Below are 17,037 nucleotides of genomic sequence, written 5' to 3' on the forward strand. Positions count from 1 at the left end.
ATGATTCCAGCGAGGTTTCACTTGCAGACATGAATGCCTGGGATGCGGAAGGGCAAGAGCCGACCTCAGGAATCGCGCTGGAGGACTGTGATCGGATTGAAGCGACAAAAAATGGACTGAGGCTGGTCTTATCCCCTGGCCTCATAGAGTAGACACATCCTAGCAAGCTACAGAATCCAGCGAGGTTAAAGAGGCCGGTCCCAACGACCGGCCCCAAAAAATGAGTAATATGTACTTGAGGTCTCAATTGTTACATTATGTACAAACAATGGCCTTTGCTGAGCATTCAGTTTTGAATAATAATGGCAATATGGGAACGGCCAACCCATGTGGTTGGCCGGAAATTTTTTCTTGTTATCTCCCTGTGTTTGCTGTCGATGTCGATCTTTCAAATGGCGGCAAGTTAGGGTACGAGTTTACATCTACTGACGATTTGGAGGAAGTTGATATCGGTCCCGGGGATAAGCCGCGACCGACATTTATCAGCAAAAAGTTAGACCCGATCTTGCGTGAACAAATGATAGCACTGTTGAAGGAATACCGGGATTGTTTTGCATGGGATTATACTGAGATGCCCAGTCTAGATAGAAATATCGTCGAGCATCGGCTCCCGCTTAAGAAGGGATTTCGGCCGTTTCAGCAACCAGCATGTCAAATGAAGGCCAAAGTCCTAGAGGAGGTCAAGAAAGAGGTGCAAAAGATGCTGGATGCAGGATTCATCAGGCCATGTCGGTATGCGGAGTGGATCTCCAGCGTGGTCCCTGTCCAAAAGAAAGATGGCCGATGGCGAGTCTGCGTAGATTTCAGAGACCTCAACAGAGCAACGCCAAAAGATGAATATACGATGCCTGTTGCAGAAACATTGATCAACGCAGCAGCTGGTCATAAGATGATGAGTTTTATGGATGGTAATGCCGGCTACAATCAGATTTTTATGGCCCCAGAAGATGTACACAAGACCGCGTTCAGAGTACCAGGTGCGGTCGGGTTGTTCGAGTACTTGGTCATGACCTTTGGGTTGAAAAATGCCGATGCAACGTATCAACGTGCCATGAATTACATTTTTCATGATCTCATCGGCAAGTTGGTAGAGATCTACATTGACGATGTCGTGGTCAAGTCCACATCGGCTGGGGGACACTTGGAAGATTTGCGTCAGGTCTTGGAGCGGACTCGGAAGTTTGGGCTCAAAATGAACCCAAAGAAATGTGCCTTTGGTGTATCAGCCGGTCAGTTCTTAGGATTCCTGGTGCACGAGAGGGGAATCGAGATCGGCTTGAAAAGTCAAGAAGCCATAAGGACAATGAGACCGCCTACTACGAAGGAGTTACAAAAGCTCATTGGCAAAATCAACTTTGTCAGACGATTTATCTCCAATCTGTCTGGGCGCTTCGAGCCGTTCATGGGTCTGGTGAAAATCAAGTCCGATGCTGAGTTTCGCTGGGGGGCAGAACAACAGAAGGCTTTTGATGAAATCAAGGAATATCTATCGAAGCCTCCAGTGTTGGTTCCACCCCAGTAAGATAGGCCTTTCTACGTCTACCTGTCCGTGGGTGACACTTCCATTGCTTCAGTATTGGTTCAGAAGCACGATGGCCAGGATAGGGTGGTTTTCTACCTCAGCAGGCGCATGTTAAATGCCGAGACCAGGTACCTTGAGATCGAGAAGCTTTGGCTCTGTTTATTCTTTACATGCACAAAGCTTCGTCATATTTTGCTCTCGGCAGAAACGATTGTCATATGCAAATCGGATGTCATTAAGTATATGTTGTCGGCTCTGGTTCTGAAAGGCCGACTCGGAAAATGGATGTTTGCATTATCGGAGTTTGATATCCGATATCAGCCAGCGAAGGCAGTCAAAGGATAGGCACTGGCAGATCTCGTGGCAGATAGGGTCAGCACCGATATAGCTGCACTGTTTATACGTGCCTGGGCCATGTTTTTTTACGGATCGGCATGTGATGATGGATGCGGCGTGGGAATTCTGTTGGTATCACCGCAAGGGGTGACTTATTCTTTTTCCATCAGAATGACTGCTCCATGCACCAATAATTTAGTAGAATATGAAGCCGTGCGCAAAGGGATGGAATTACTCCTGGAAGCTGGTGCAGAGGCAGTGGAAATATTTGGGGATTCGAAGCTGGTGATTTCTCAGCTCACGGAAGAATACAAATGTGAGAGCGAAGCTCTTTTCCCAATATGGATGCAATGCCGTGAGTTGATATCACGATTCAGGTACATTAATTTCCACTGGATACGCAGAACTCTGAACAATGAAGCCAATGATTTGACACAAATGGCTTCCGGTTACAAGGAAACAGCCGATGGAGTCGATGTTGACATTCAGTATCTAGAACCTGGAGACTGGAGAGCCGATATCTTCAATTATTTGAAGGATTCGGCTCGGGGGGCACCCAGAAGGATAAGACTCAAAGCCATGAAATATGTTCTGATTGGGGATGACATGTTCTACAGGACTTTGGAAGGGCTGCTGCTCAAATGTCTGGGACCTGCAGAGTCGAATCGGCTTTTGCATGAGATTCATGAAGGAGCCTGCGGCACTCATCAATCGGCTCATAAGATGAAATGGCTAATTAGGCGATCGGGATATTACTGGCCTACCATGCTTGAAGATTGCTTCAAATATTACAAGGGATGTCAGGCATGTCAGAGATTCGGCAAGATTCAGATAGTGCCGGCGTCAGTAATGAATCCTATTATTAAGCCGTGGCCGTTCAGGGGTTGGGCCATGGATATGATCGGCCAGATTAACCCGCCATCTAGTAAAGGTCACCAATGGGTGTTAGCTGTCACAGATTATTTCACAAAATGGGTAGAGGGGGTACCCATGAGGTCGATGGCATCAAAAGATGTGATCAATTTCGTTAAAGAGCACATCATTCATAGGTTTGGGATCCCTCAGACCGTTACGACCGATGGAGGATCGGTCTTTATATCGGAGGAATTCAGAAAGTTTGCCGATGACACGGGGTTCAAGCTGATCAGATCATCGCCATATTATGCCCAAGCTAATGGACAAGCTGAAGCATCCAACCAGAGCCTGATCAAGCTGATCAAAAGAAAGATCGATGAATATCCTAGGCGCTGGCATGAGGTGTTGTCAGAAGCTTTGTGGGCATATCGAATTTCGTATCACGGATCCATCAAGACGTCACCATACCATTTGGTCTACGGCCAAGATGCTGTGTTACCATGGGAGATTACGGCCGGATCGAGATGTGTTGAGTTTCAGAATGATCTATCGGCTGAACAGTATGTAGCCTTGATGAACGATAATGTGGAGGATCTTACAGAGCTAAGACTTTGGTCGCTTGAGAAAATTAAGGAAAACAAGGCTAAAGTTGCTCGTGCATACAATAAAAGGATCAAGCCGAAAGAATTCTAGGTTGGAGATCTAGTTTGGGAGGCAGTTTTACCATTGGGAACAAGCCGAAAGAATTCCAGGTTGGAGATCTAGTTTGGGAGGTAGTTTTACCATTGGGAACTAAAGATAGAAAATATGGCAAGTGGTCTCCAACTTGGCACGGGCCGTATAAGGTTGATCAGGTTTTGCCTGGAAATGCCTACAGGCTTGAGGAGTTGGATGGTGTCAAGTTTCCTGTGGCTGTCAATGGCCAGCACCTCAAGAAATATTTCCCGAGCATGTGGGAGGGTGAATGACAAAATCCGATGAAAAATTCATGAGAGGCCAACACGTTGAGTTGGCCAATAAAAAAAGAGAGATAATATATGAGAAGCGAGATAGCCGATGTGCGACCATCGACTTAAGATGTTTTAAACAGTTACAAGTTTCAGGTTGACATGCAATATTAAATGTTTCTTGAGCCTATCTATTAGTTCAGGAATTCTTCAATGGCATGGATGGCTTCTGTACGGACGGCGTCTGCTCGTGCTATGATTGCTTCATCATCCTTGTCATCGCCTGTTACTATCTGCCGACTCAAGGTGCTTATCTCTGTAAACTCTGCTTGTATCTGCTCGGCTATTTCCTGGGTTTCTTGCTTGGAGTTTGCAATGGAAGCTTCCTCGGCCTGGATGAGTTTCTTGGTGGTGCGGACCTTTTCTTCGAGTTCCGCCAATTCTTTCTTCAGGAGGTCGAGTCGGTTCATGTTGGCAGACACGTCAGCTTTGATATCTAGAGTTGCCTTCTTCTGGTTGAGGGCTTTGCACTTTTGGGCAATGTCAACTTTCAGAGAAGTTTGAGAACGACGTGCTTCTATTCTTTGTTGTGCTCTATTCACTTCTACACAGAAGAATGGAAGATTGCTGGCTGGCCAGAGCTTGATTTGCAATGGCTCCAGGAGTTGGGATTCTATTTGCTCGAAGATGTTCTTTATTTCGTTGGAATCACCAACTAGAGCAGTAATTGGAGCAGAGAGCAGACGCTTGATATTCTGAAGCTGATTTGTAACTGTAATCGGCTGCTGTGGTGATTGCACCTCTGCATTCGGTGCATTCAGTCCCATTGATGCTGGGTCAAAGGAGAGCAGGTCCGAAATATTGAAGCCTTGATGATAAAGATTATTTGAGCAAAGTACATTAATGGAGTGATCAGCTGATTTAAATCGGCTCGTAGAGTTACTTGTTCTGAACAAGGAGTGATGATCGGTTCAAATGTGGCCGATCCAGTTGGATTGGAGGTGACAACAGGGGATTCGATTATGTCAGCCTGTTGATCATGCACATCCGTCAGAGCATTGGGAGTTTCAGTTGCTCCAGTATCAGCTTCGTGAATGATGGCTTCGTGTTGTACTGAGCTACTAGTGTTAAGGTTGTCTTCAGTTGCGTTCTGGAAATAAAATTACAATCAACCAGAGTATATATGTATGCAATAAGGGAGAGGTTTTTGTAAGATGGATTACCTGGTTGGTGTTAGACTCTGATGGACTCGGGGAAGCTTGTGCTAATTTTTTGATGACTCGCCTCGTGATCATCTTCCTTTTCTTAGTTGGCACTCGGGGGGCAGCACTTGCAGAAGTTTGTCTTCGTTTAGAAGCCGACTGGAGTAAGTCTGGCTGAACAGCCATTATTACTTTCTTCATTGATGGTGATCCCTTGCAAAAGAGGACATCAGGAACAGTTGGAAGAAAGTGGAATGGTTCCCTGTTACTGGTCACAGGTACTGGGCCATCCTATTGCTGTAAGAGAGGTGAGCAAGGATTAGACAAGTACAAGGATAGAGGACTCAGAAGGGATAAAGTGCACAAATTCGGTACCTCTTCCTCGGGTATTACATATTCAGGATCAATTTGCTGCAGACGAGGACCTAGAGCTTTTCTAAAAACGTGAGTTTTCCACATTCCCCACCATGTGCAGAAGTCGGTTGATGAGGAAGAAGGGGAAGAAGGAGGGGAAGAAGAAGAGTGGCCGATGGAGTTGGAGCCGGAGGAGGAGGAAATCTCCATGGCTACTGGCTGATGAAGGTTGGGGTTTTTTCTGTGCTACTTGGCTTTGGGAGGAAGATGAGTTTGCCGTGAAGAGAGCCGATTCGGTATGAGATTAAATAGTAAAAGGATGGAAGACGGATCGGCAGTTTCACATTCTACGAGGAGCCAGTTGCAGAGACGTTGCGTCTTCCTTGGTGGTTGCAGTGTGTTTTAATAAGCATTAACGGGAAGATGAAGCGACGGAGTGGTTTTGGAATTATCATTGCCAAAACCAGGGGGCATGTGTTATCGCCATAAATTAACAGGGTTAATTAATGGGCCTTGAGTGAGTTGGGCTTAATGAAGAAATTAAAGAAGGGTTACGAATCGGCTCCTGCACGAGCATTTGGGCCATGTGGGTCATGTATCCTTAGATTTAGTTCAGATTGTTTTAGAGATAGAGTCCGATATGGACACATTAGTTTAGATTGTTTCCCAAGTCTCCGGACTATAAATATGTACTCTATGGTATTCGTAAAAAGGAGAACGTCATCACGTTTTGCAACAACACCTTGGCGCAACGCCACCCCTAATTCTAGGGTTTCATCCAAGTAAGCGCCATGCTACCCTGATCGTCTTCTTGCGATCAGGGCAGCATTGTTCTTGCCTTTACCTTGATATTACTCGTACTGAAGTGTTTTTGATGGCGAGTAGTACTAGTTATCTTGATGTTCGGAGCATGGCTTTTAGTAGATCTATCATGCTCTTATTGTTTACCATCTACGAGTATCATGTTTTCTCTATGTGTTCATGCTTGATCTTAAGCTAGTTCTTGTTGCATAGAATTAGTTGTATAGAGACAACACCTCGCTTCTTTTCTATCTAGTAGATCCAATCTGTTACGGTTAATTCTTATTTTATAAGAATTAACTCAATATCTGCTAGGTTAGGCCCTGCAAACAGATTGGATGTTCCGGTGATGTAATAGATGCTTTATCTTAGCCTTGATAGGGATTGTTCTGGGAATCGGCTCTTGCTAGTTCTTAGACCTCTGTTTTCGGTTATGGTTTAGCTATCTGTTATATTCACTAGGCCTAGTTACGTGTAGGATGTTTCGATCTAGCAGTGAAACTTTTACCGTCGTGGATCGGATTAGCTAGGTTTAATTGAAGCAAGTTTTTCATAATTATTTGCTTTATTCACCAATATCCAGATAGATGCTGATCCAATCTGACACCGGGACTCAATCTGCTCTATAAAGCCGATGCAAGAGTCGTCTCGGGGAGCCGACCACGGCTAGGACTTACGTTTCCACGTGTTTGTATATGCAGGCAAATTGTTGCAAGCACGTTCGCACCTTTCTGATCGGGTATAGGTCAGGTGGCACGCCTTACATTCTCCGGAATATTCGACGTGTGCCGGATTGCGGGCCGTTGTCCGAGGAAGCAGTGGCTGCCAGCGCCCCGGCGACCTCCCGGCTCTTCGTGTTGCCTGTCGCTACTCGCCAGTGGGTTTTGACCGACAACATTAATATCTCATGATATTATAATACCTAGAGGCTGTCGTAAAAATTGGAGTGTGTTTTGCAATTTTAACATGTGCGATGCTTACAAATGGAAACATCTCTCCTATAGTTTTCAAAAACTAGAAGAGATATATATATAAGATTTGTAAACATTGTTGTTACCACTATTTCGAATGAACAAATGACCAAAATAATAATTGTAAATCTTCAGAAGTTATACAAGAATTAATTTACTGCTATAAAATGTCCTTTGAATTTGCCGGTACCTAGTTTTAGGTGGCGGACCATCCGCACCCAATGACGACCGTCCACAGGTCAAGACCCTTCCCTAATTAAACAAAAATTGCCATTTGTTTCAGATTTTTCTGATTCAAATTTTATTGAGCGTTATTTTTTTTGCCATGGCTCATCTTAGCACACTACAAAGATTTTATCGTGTGCCCGATAAAAGGCACATGACAAAGTCGGTTTTGTTGGCTCCTGTTTACCGTGTCGAATTTGTCGTGTGCAACACACGGCAAAGCTTTTGCCGTGTGCTTTAGGATCTTTGTCGTGTGCCTCTAACACACGGCAAATAGATTGCCATAGAGTTAGAAAGGAAAGGAAAACCAAACCAAACCAAGTGTCCATGAGATCTCACGTACGGACTCAAGCTAGAGTGCTAGACCACTACTACATAAATGTTTTGTAAGGGCGGGTAAAACTATATTTGTAGGAACGGGTGCAGTACCCGTTCCTTCCTTCCGCAGCTAGAAATAGTGTCCGTAGGGGCGGATAAGGTGCCCGTCCCTACAAATGAATTTCCATGGACGGTCACAGCATCACCCGTCCCTACTAACCTATTTAAAAAATAAAAGAAATTAGCCGCGTCGGCCGTCCAGCGCCAGGTCGCCGCCGCTGGTCCGGCCGCGCGTCCCGCTGCCGCTCATCCCGCCACCGCTCATCTAGGTCGCCGCAGCTTGGCTGCTGCGGCAGGTCGTCGTCCGCCATGCGGCGCCAGGCCGCGGCTCGTCGACGCCGCTGCCGCTCTTTCAGGCCGCCTCCGCTTGCGCCAGGCCGCCGATCGTCTACGACGCTGCTGCTTGCGCCAGGCCGCCGCTCGACGGGGCCGCAGGGGGAGGCCGCGCGCCCGCCGCTGCCGCTCGTCCAGGTTGCCACCGCCCGGCCGCCACGCCAGGCCGCTACTCCCACCCATTCACCGCGCTCGATGGGACCGTAGGGGGAGGCCGCGGGCCCGCCGCGCTCGCTAGTCGTAGAGGACGGCTGCGTGCCCGCCGCGCTCGACGGAGCAGTAGGGGAGGAGGAGGAGATAGAGAGGGGGGAGAAGGAGAGAGAGAGGATAATGGAGGAGGAGGTGTGGCTGCCGTGGGAGACGAGATGGAGATGGAGAGATAAGGATGAGGGACGAGAGAGAGGATAAGGGAGGAGAAAGATGTGGCTCTCCACGTGCCTCGTGCTTGCTGCTGCAGTAAGCGAATATTTTTAAGCCCGCACATCTAGTTCAAATTCTGTAGAGGCGGTTGAATTGTGACCCGCCCCTACAAATGACATTTGTAGAGGCGGGTCATCTCGTTGCCCGCCCTTAAAAATAGTGTTCATTTTTAGAGGCGGATGACCCCATTACTCGTCCCTACAGATCGATTTTTAGGGGCGGGTTAGCTGTTACAGTAGTCTCGGTTTATTTGTAGGAACGGACTGTTTTTTGATCCGCCCCTAAAAAAATATGGAGTGTTCTTACAAATCGATTTTGTAGTAGTGGACACAGCTAGCCGTCTCTTAGACATACACGATTAAGTACAGACACTCGCACAGAACGCAAGCAGTTTGCGTCGCTGTCGTGTGATGCGGCAGGTGTTGCATGGAGATGACAGGAGCACCAAGCCCTTGTTTAGATGTGTAAAAGGGAAGCTGTAAAATACTGTGATATTTTTGTTTGTATTTGGTAATTATTGTCCGATCATGAGTTAACTAGACTCAAAAGATTTGTCTCGCAAATTATAGACAAACTGTGTAATTAGTTATTTTGTTTAGCTACATTTAATACTTCATGCATACATTTAAAGATTCGATGTGCTGTAAAATCTTGTACAGTTTTGAAATTTTGAAGGGAACTAAACAATGGGCAAATGCAGCCTCTAAATACATCGAAAGTGATAAGATGGATTATTTGGCCATTGCCGACACCGTCATCTTCAGGGGACTGATCATGGAGGCGCTGCTCTGGTTCCTGACTGGCTGGCAGCTCTGCACGGCCGAGGTGTGGACGTATGGTCAGAGCCTGAGCTACCCACCCTGTCTGAACTGCAACCTTCAGAGCTGCTTAAACTACCCACCCTGTCTGAACTGCAACCTTCAAAGCTGCTTAAGGCTCTGTTTAGATCCATAAAGCTAAAATAGAAAATTTTTGTAAATCCTTTGTATGATGTATTAAATGTAGTCAAAAAATAAATCGCATTACACAAATGGACTGTAAATCGCGAGATGAATCTAATGAGCCTAATTAGGACGTGATTAGACACTAAATTACTACAGTAATGCTACAGTAAACATACTCTGATGATGGATTAGTTAGACTCATTAGATTTGTCTCGTAGTTTACAGACGAGATCTGTAATTAGTTTTATAATTAGTCTACATTTAATACTTCAAATGTTGAAGATTTCCTTCTAAAAATCTAAAAAACCAAAATGCAAAGTGATCTAAACAAGACTTAAATTTCAGTACTTGTTGATCTTGTTCGTGAACCTTTGCGTAGCTGCGAACATAGAGTACTGAATTCGCAGTTTCGAGTTAAAATGTAAATGAAGTGAATTTTATAGTGTAGTTCCATACTCTCCAAACTGAATGAAGGTGTGGTCGTTTTAGCTGTCGAAAAATGCTTGGTTCTGTCAGCACAGCTAGGTTTTGTCAGCATAGTGGTGCCAGGATCGATTTTTTTTAAAAAAAAGGCAAGAGCACTGCCACATCATATAAAAACAAAAAGCAATCGTACATAACGTGCCGAAGCGAACACCACCACTACACAAACGACGCACGCAAACAACACACCCAACAAAACACTACACCACCACAAACTGGGAGAGGAAGCGAAAGAAACCGCCGCGAACTGCGGCGGCGTCGCCACCGCCATGCCACGCCAAGAGCCGCAGCTCGCTGCAAGCCCGAGCGGCTACCCGAACTCCTCCACCATGGGACTATCACCCTCAAGCCGCACAAACACGACCGTCGATCCCTCTGCTCCAGTGGTGCGTCAGCAAAACACTCCCGTTGCAGCACCAATGACCACCACTGATCCTGGCCACTCTGCGTCGGGGCCTCGCCTCTCCCACCGCCTCACACCTCTGCCAAAGACTCAGATATCTGAAGCCGCAAGAAGAGCACCACCTTCGCCCAGCCGTCACCGAGCTCCCACTGCACCTTGCCCACCAACTCAAGTCCTCCAGCACCCATGGGCCCTCTGCACCTTCCTGCCAACACGGACCGTGTGCACATCCTGCAGCACACAGGCGAAACCACCAACCAAACCGCCACCACCACTACCACAAGCCGTCCTGGGTGTCTAGATGTGGCGCCTCCAACGAGGGCACGATGCCAAGGCGCCGCCGTCGCACGTCCATAGATGGACAGGGTTTTCACCCTGAAGCCCCGCGCTGCAGAGAACAAGATGCCTCACCATGGTGCCCCAGCAAGGAAACGACGCCCAAAAGGCGCCGCCACCATGCCCACCGACAACACGTCAGTGAAGGCTTTCGCCAGACCCAGCACCATGCCTGCTGCAACCACATGGTCAAGGCAGTAGCTTGCTCCCCGCCGATTCCGCACCGCCTGTACCGAAAGAAGCCTGGCACAGTCCGAAAGCACCACCTTGGCGCCACCAGCAAGCACCAGCCAGCCCCCCAGCTCCACCACCAAGGTGGCGACGGACCAGCATCACCGTTGAGGAAAGGAAAGGGGAGCACCATACTCACACAGCAGAATCCGTAGCCTGCACACCGCACACCCCCAGCCCCACCATCGCCCGGCCAACATGGCCGAGAAAGGCAGAGACCGGTGGCCCAGCCACAGCCTACGCCGTCTCCACGGCGCCGGCAGCAGCCGGCACCCCGCGCCCCGCACCGGCCGCCGCCGCAGCCATCGACCCGCGGCAGCTCCAGCCGCCACCACCGCCACCCGTGCTCACCAAAGCCGCCGCCGCTGCCGCCCTGCGCCGACCGAATCACATTCCGGTTTGAAGTGTGGTAGTGGTTTCTCTTTCTCTCTCTTTGCAAACATCTGGAGAAACGGCCCAACACACCTCCCTTTAGTTGAACCTAGACCAACACAATGACTACAAGGCTTTATACTAGTTTTTTCCTGCTCTTGCAACGCAACAATCAGGAGGAGAGCGATGCGATGCTATAAGATGCCTTGCGATTCAGATCAGAACATAAGCAACTAGGATGGTTGGCGCGCTAACGCCGCGCCTGTAGAGAAGGGGTTGATGATTTGTGTTTTCAGAAATAGTGTAGCCATTAATTTTTTGTATAGGTAATATATATCATAGATTGTTTCATATCAAATTTTGATTAATTTTGGAATCTTTTAGTTAATTTTAATTTTTTCCATTATAAATTTTAAATTGATACAAATTGAATTTGAACAAATACTGCATGAAATAATAAAATATTTTTCGTTGAAGTATCAAATTTGAACTGTGTTGAGTGTATTTGGTAAAGTAATTTAAAAGTACGTTCGAACAAATTTATTAAAACATGTTATGGAAAAGAATACCCCAAACACTCAGAGAAGAAAAATTCTCTGACTAAACCGTTCGTCAGTGGCCAGCGGACCATTCGCACCACCTGGCCGGACCATTCGCATGTAACGATGTCGGACATCCAAACCATCTGCAGTGAAGTTCGGACGTTGGAGCTAGCGGACTGTCCGACCCCGAAGGTCGGACCGTCCGCAGTTCAACTTTCTACGCCCACCAGAAACACTTGTGTCTCTAACTAAAAAATTTTAAGGAGGGGCGTACTGTCTGTACCACCTAGGCAGACCGTCGGCCTGTAAAGACGTTCAGACATCCGTACCTTCTTCAGTGAAGTTCGAATGATCGAGCTAGCAGACTGTCCGCCCCCTAATATCGGACCGTCCGCAGTTCAACTTTCGACACCCACCAGAAACACTTATGTCTCTGACTAAAAATCTTCCGCATAAAACAACAGAATAACATCATGAGTTGCATTATGTTCTTAAGCTGTAAATTTAGGATCATAATTAATAGAACTACATCTTTTTCAATGATTCCAGCACCCATATATATTTATCAATGTCATGTGCAATCATCTCAAAATGATCATTTACCATGAGCAAAGATTTGGAAAGAAAGATCCAAATAAAGGTAAATAATGCAGCAGCGCTGAATGAAGGGAAAAACAAGAAGCAAGAAGAAGAAGCAAATCTACCAACTGGAAGAGGAAGAACTTTTACCACACTAATTAGAAATATTAAATATAAATTAATTATAAAACTAATTATGCAGATGGACGGGAAATCGCGAGACAAATCTATTATGCCTAATTAATCCATCATTAGAGATTGTTTACTGTAGCACAACATTGTCTAATCATTGTATAATTAGATTTATTAGATTCGTCTCGCAATTTTACCTGGGGGTTATGGAATGGGTTTTGACAGTTATTAATATTTAATACTTAATATTATATCAAACGTTCGATTTTACTGTAGCGCACGAAAATTTTTGGAAACTAAACTGGCCCCTTGGGACGAAGCAGCAATGAATGACACGTACCAAGGAAGGAGATGAGGGGACGAAGCAAGGCAAATCGCAGGAAAGAAGTCAGCAGATCTTAGAGTTTTGTTTGGTTTGAAAACCGCGATATTTTTCGCGTAGGAATCTTTCATGCATGACGTATTAAACGAAGTCTATTTGTAAAACCTTTTCACAAATAAGTGCAAATTTGCGCGCCGAATCTAATGAGCATAATTAATCCATAATCAGGAACAGTACTGCTACAGTAATCATACTCTAATCATCCTCTAATCGTACGATCATAGGCCTCATTAGGTACAGTAATTGCTACACTGCCACTAATCTGGAGATGATTTTGTAATTAAACTTTATTTAATACATATAATTAGTGGTTAAAGCTGCGAAAAGTTTCATTAAATTTTTTTCACCACTAAACCAAACACAACCAGGAATGAAAAAAAGAGAGGCACATGTGCTTACTAAAGAAGGAGAGGAAGCGTGTACTTGGCGACACGACCGAGAAACTTCAGAGTTCAGTCAGCAGCGCAAGCAGAGCAAGTGACGAACGGGTGGAAGATGAGGGTGACAACATCAAGGAGCGCTGGCCGTCATGACGTACGACGCTGTCCCAGAGCAACCAAAGAAGACCGAACTAATGAGTAAACACGGGGAACGGAGTGGCAGCCCATGAAGCAGAGGCGGCCCATACCGCCGCTCCGCACAATGTTGAGGCAATGCGACAGCTCGACAGCCAAGCGTCATGACGACTAACGCACGCCGCGGACCCCACACCATAACAGTAGCATAGGCCTCCGGAGGAGGCGGTTTGGTTCAGCGATATATATTTATACATATTGCCAATTGGCAACACGCGGCAGAGAGATAAAAGCAAAGCCAGGCCCACTTTGGAGGTTTGGGCCTATTGCCTAATGTGCTGCCAAACAATCTATTGGGCTTGGGCTAAGCCGGCCAACTAGCCCACGGGCCCACTTCCAGCGGTTTTTTCTTTTTTACATTTAAAAAAAATTAAAATTTCAAAAATATATGTCCGTTTTGGAAAATTTCAAAAATATACCCCGGTCGCCCTATGGGGGGCGACAGGACTCAAATGTAATTTTTTTTTTCAAATTTGCAACGAAGTCTCAGGAGTAAAAAAAAAGGGGAGGCCTGTCGCCCGTTGGGGGGCGACAGGGTCCTTTTATAACCTAGCCGCCATTCCCTTTGTCATTTGAGCCTAAAAATTCAGGAAAAAAACTGGAGTGCTTGCCGTGTTGTCACATCTTTTTGAAATGGTGGAAGGGCACTGTTATTGGGTCACGTATGTCTGGGCAAAGAATGCGACATTTGGGATCTCGTACTCGCAGCTAGATACATTATGGTTCCTATTTTGAGCTATTCGAGCGTGTAGTCGTCATCATCGTCGGCAGGATCTCGGCCGCTAACTCCTACCGCACCTAACTTGTCCTTCATTAAAGCACGGAAAAAATCGCAAGAACTTCCCTTATTTCACGAGCATTATGGAACCCACAAACATAACAAATTCACATCAATAGTACCTATAGAAACAAATGACAAGTAAACTAGCACAATCATAAACATCGGATACAAATAAGCGGTCCGCAGCTATCTCATTACAAATAAACATCAGAGATACAAACATCAAATATATCTAACCACCCCTAGGCCGTCAGACCCTCTTAGCCCTCTGCTGGGCACGGACATGGCCCTCGGAGTAGGTGAGAACATCCGGAGACCTCACCTGTCGCTCAGGACGCGCAAGGGGCTGCGGTGTCTGCTGCTGAGAGATCCCAAGTGGTGCTCCTCCTAGCTGTGAATACCCCAAGACATTGGGGTCACCTTGCACGGCAGGCTCTTCTGGAGACAAGCTGTCGAAGTCGTCTAAGGTGAAGGTCTCGTTATATGGTCGAAAGGAGGAAGAAGAAGGTCCGGCGCCCGCATCGGGGTAGAATCCTACGCAAAAAATGTGGATGTTAGCGTACGCTCGTATATTTCGTAATGACATGTAGAAACTGAAATACGAAACATAAACTAACCTGTGTAGACCGGTATCTGTGGCCCCGGTACCATCCCTGGATACGGTCCGCCAAATGGTGCTGTCCCTCTAAACATTCCATTATGTCAAACGCCGTAGCTGGATCGTATCTTGTATGTGATATTAGTAAATATGTAGGAACACTTGATCTAATTTGAAGAGATATGTACGTTACCTGCACTTGGGAAGAACTGCGATGTCGGCCCGTGCACGGTCGACGGACACGGGAACGAAGACGAGGCCTGGGACGACCCGTGGCTGTTTTCGTACTGCACACGGCTTCCCAAGTTGTGCACTACCTGACGCAACTTATCACGCTGCCTCGACCATGCCTCTGTCTGCTCAAACTGGGTCATTGGGGATCCGGCACGTACCCTCGTCAGGTAAGTCGAGCAGTCTGTCTCCATCATGTTGCAAAGGCGAAACTGTATCCATTCAGTAAAGGTACAGTTAGGAATGCATGAATTATCTTACGAATATGAATATCTATATATATATATGCAAATATGATCAAGAGACTCACCGCGCCAGCTAGTGCCTCCACGTGGTGCCGAGCGTAGCCATCCTGAGTCCTCGCCTGGTGTGGCTGCGGGTGAGTGTCAACATAAACCAGACGAGCCCGAGTCCGGGATAAGTACCAGGTGAGGTAAGCCCTAAAGGAGCTGTCTGTGTGTGGTCCTGTTGGATGGACCAAGTGCTCGTCTGCCTGTTCCCATTGGTCCACCCACGGCTGCATCTTGGTGAGCCAATCATCAGAGCACGGCAAGCCACTCCTTGACAACCTACAAAAGTGGACCACGAAGAATCGTTAGATTCGACACGAATGTATGAGCCAAGTTCATTCATAATTACCTGTGGTCCTGGCGACTGACAAGCTCCAACGCGGTGGGCACCGGAAACTCCTGGCGCTGCCCAAACTGTCTCCTGACTCTCCAGGGGTAATATGCCTCAACCGCGATGTCATAAACCAGGACGGCGGTAGTAAGCCACAGGCTCGCATTCGCGGAGCAGTGCGAAGACAGGCCTGCTGGTGCACGGGTAGCCACAGCCTCTGGGCTGTAAGGCTCCCAGACAACGTCCTCGGGCATCAGCATGTCGAGCTCCGAAACAAACTCAGGATATGCGCGTCTAACCTGCGCATGGGCCCAGGACCTCTGCATTCCGAATAAGTAAAATTAAAAGTGTGTTAATGCATCATGTAACAATGAATAACAAAATTAGATTTGTTGTGAACGTACCTGACGCCAGATCCAGATAGTTCCCATAGTGGCCCTCTCGTCCTCCTCGTCGCCGTACATGGCCCCGTGGTAAGGCTCGTGGCTGACCCTGGGCCGACCAAGGGCTAGCCTCTCGTACGACCAAAGCTGTAGCAGTAGTGGGCACCCTGCCAGGATAGCGTTCCCATGTGTCTTCATGCAGCCGTCGCAGAGTCCACGGTAAGTGGCTGCAAGTACCGCCTCACCCCAGCTGTAGGGCGGTACGTCCTCGTCCCCATCCGCAATCTCCCGTGCACACGGAAGGAGAATCCTATCGACCGAGTTGCCATGAGTGTTGTTGAACATGATGTAACCAAACAACCAAAGTAGGTACGCCTCCAGCGATCTGGTCACACTGTACTCGTCGGCATCCGCAGCCAACAGGGCAGGCTGCATAAACAATTAAGATTAATGGTTTCAACTGACAATGGAACATGTGAATTGTAACAATTAAATTTAAATATGGAATGAATACGTACTGTAAACTGTAGGAACCAGGTCTTCGAAGGACCTGCTGCTCGCGGGTGCGGGTTGATCGGACCTGCTTCTTCCACGCAGTCAACCAGGACAAAACGGGCCTCCAGGTCATCCTTCCACGAGGCCGCCACCACACGCGGACCTACAGCCTCCCCGACGATAGGGAGGGCGAGGAGGTAGGCCACGTCCTGCAGCGTAGGAGTCATCTCCCCACACGGGAGGTGGAACGTGTGTGTCTCCGGCCTCCATCTGTCAACGAGCGCCGTCAGGAGGGATCGGTCGAGCTGAATAGGCCCAACCTCGACAAGACGGCTCAGAGTCAGTAGACCGGCGTCACGTAACCTGCAAAAAAACAAAATTGTCGAAACAAAGGAATACCGACGAATACATAAGTGATAAATAATAATATTTCATTACATACCGGTCACACCAATCGTGGTGTATAGAGATCGCCTCTCCGGGTGGACGAGGACGTAGCACCTCTAGGGCTCGGTGCTCAACAGCTGCAAAGTAAGACCTGTGGCTCGAGTCGATAACTGGGTCTAGCAAGGAGTCCATCTCCATAACTGCATTCAAAAATATAT

This window comes from Panicum virgatum, chromosome 2N, assembly GCF_016808335.1.
Source record: "Panicum virgatum strain AP13 chromosome 2N, P.virgatum_v5, whole genome shotgun sequence".
Classification (NCBI taxonomy): domain Eukaryota; kingdom Viridiplantae; phylum Streptophyta; class Magnoliopsida; order Poales; family Poaceae; genus Panicum; species Panicum virgatum.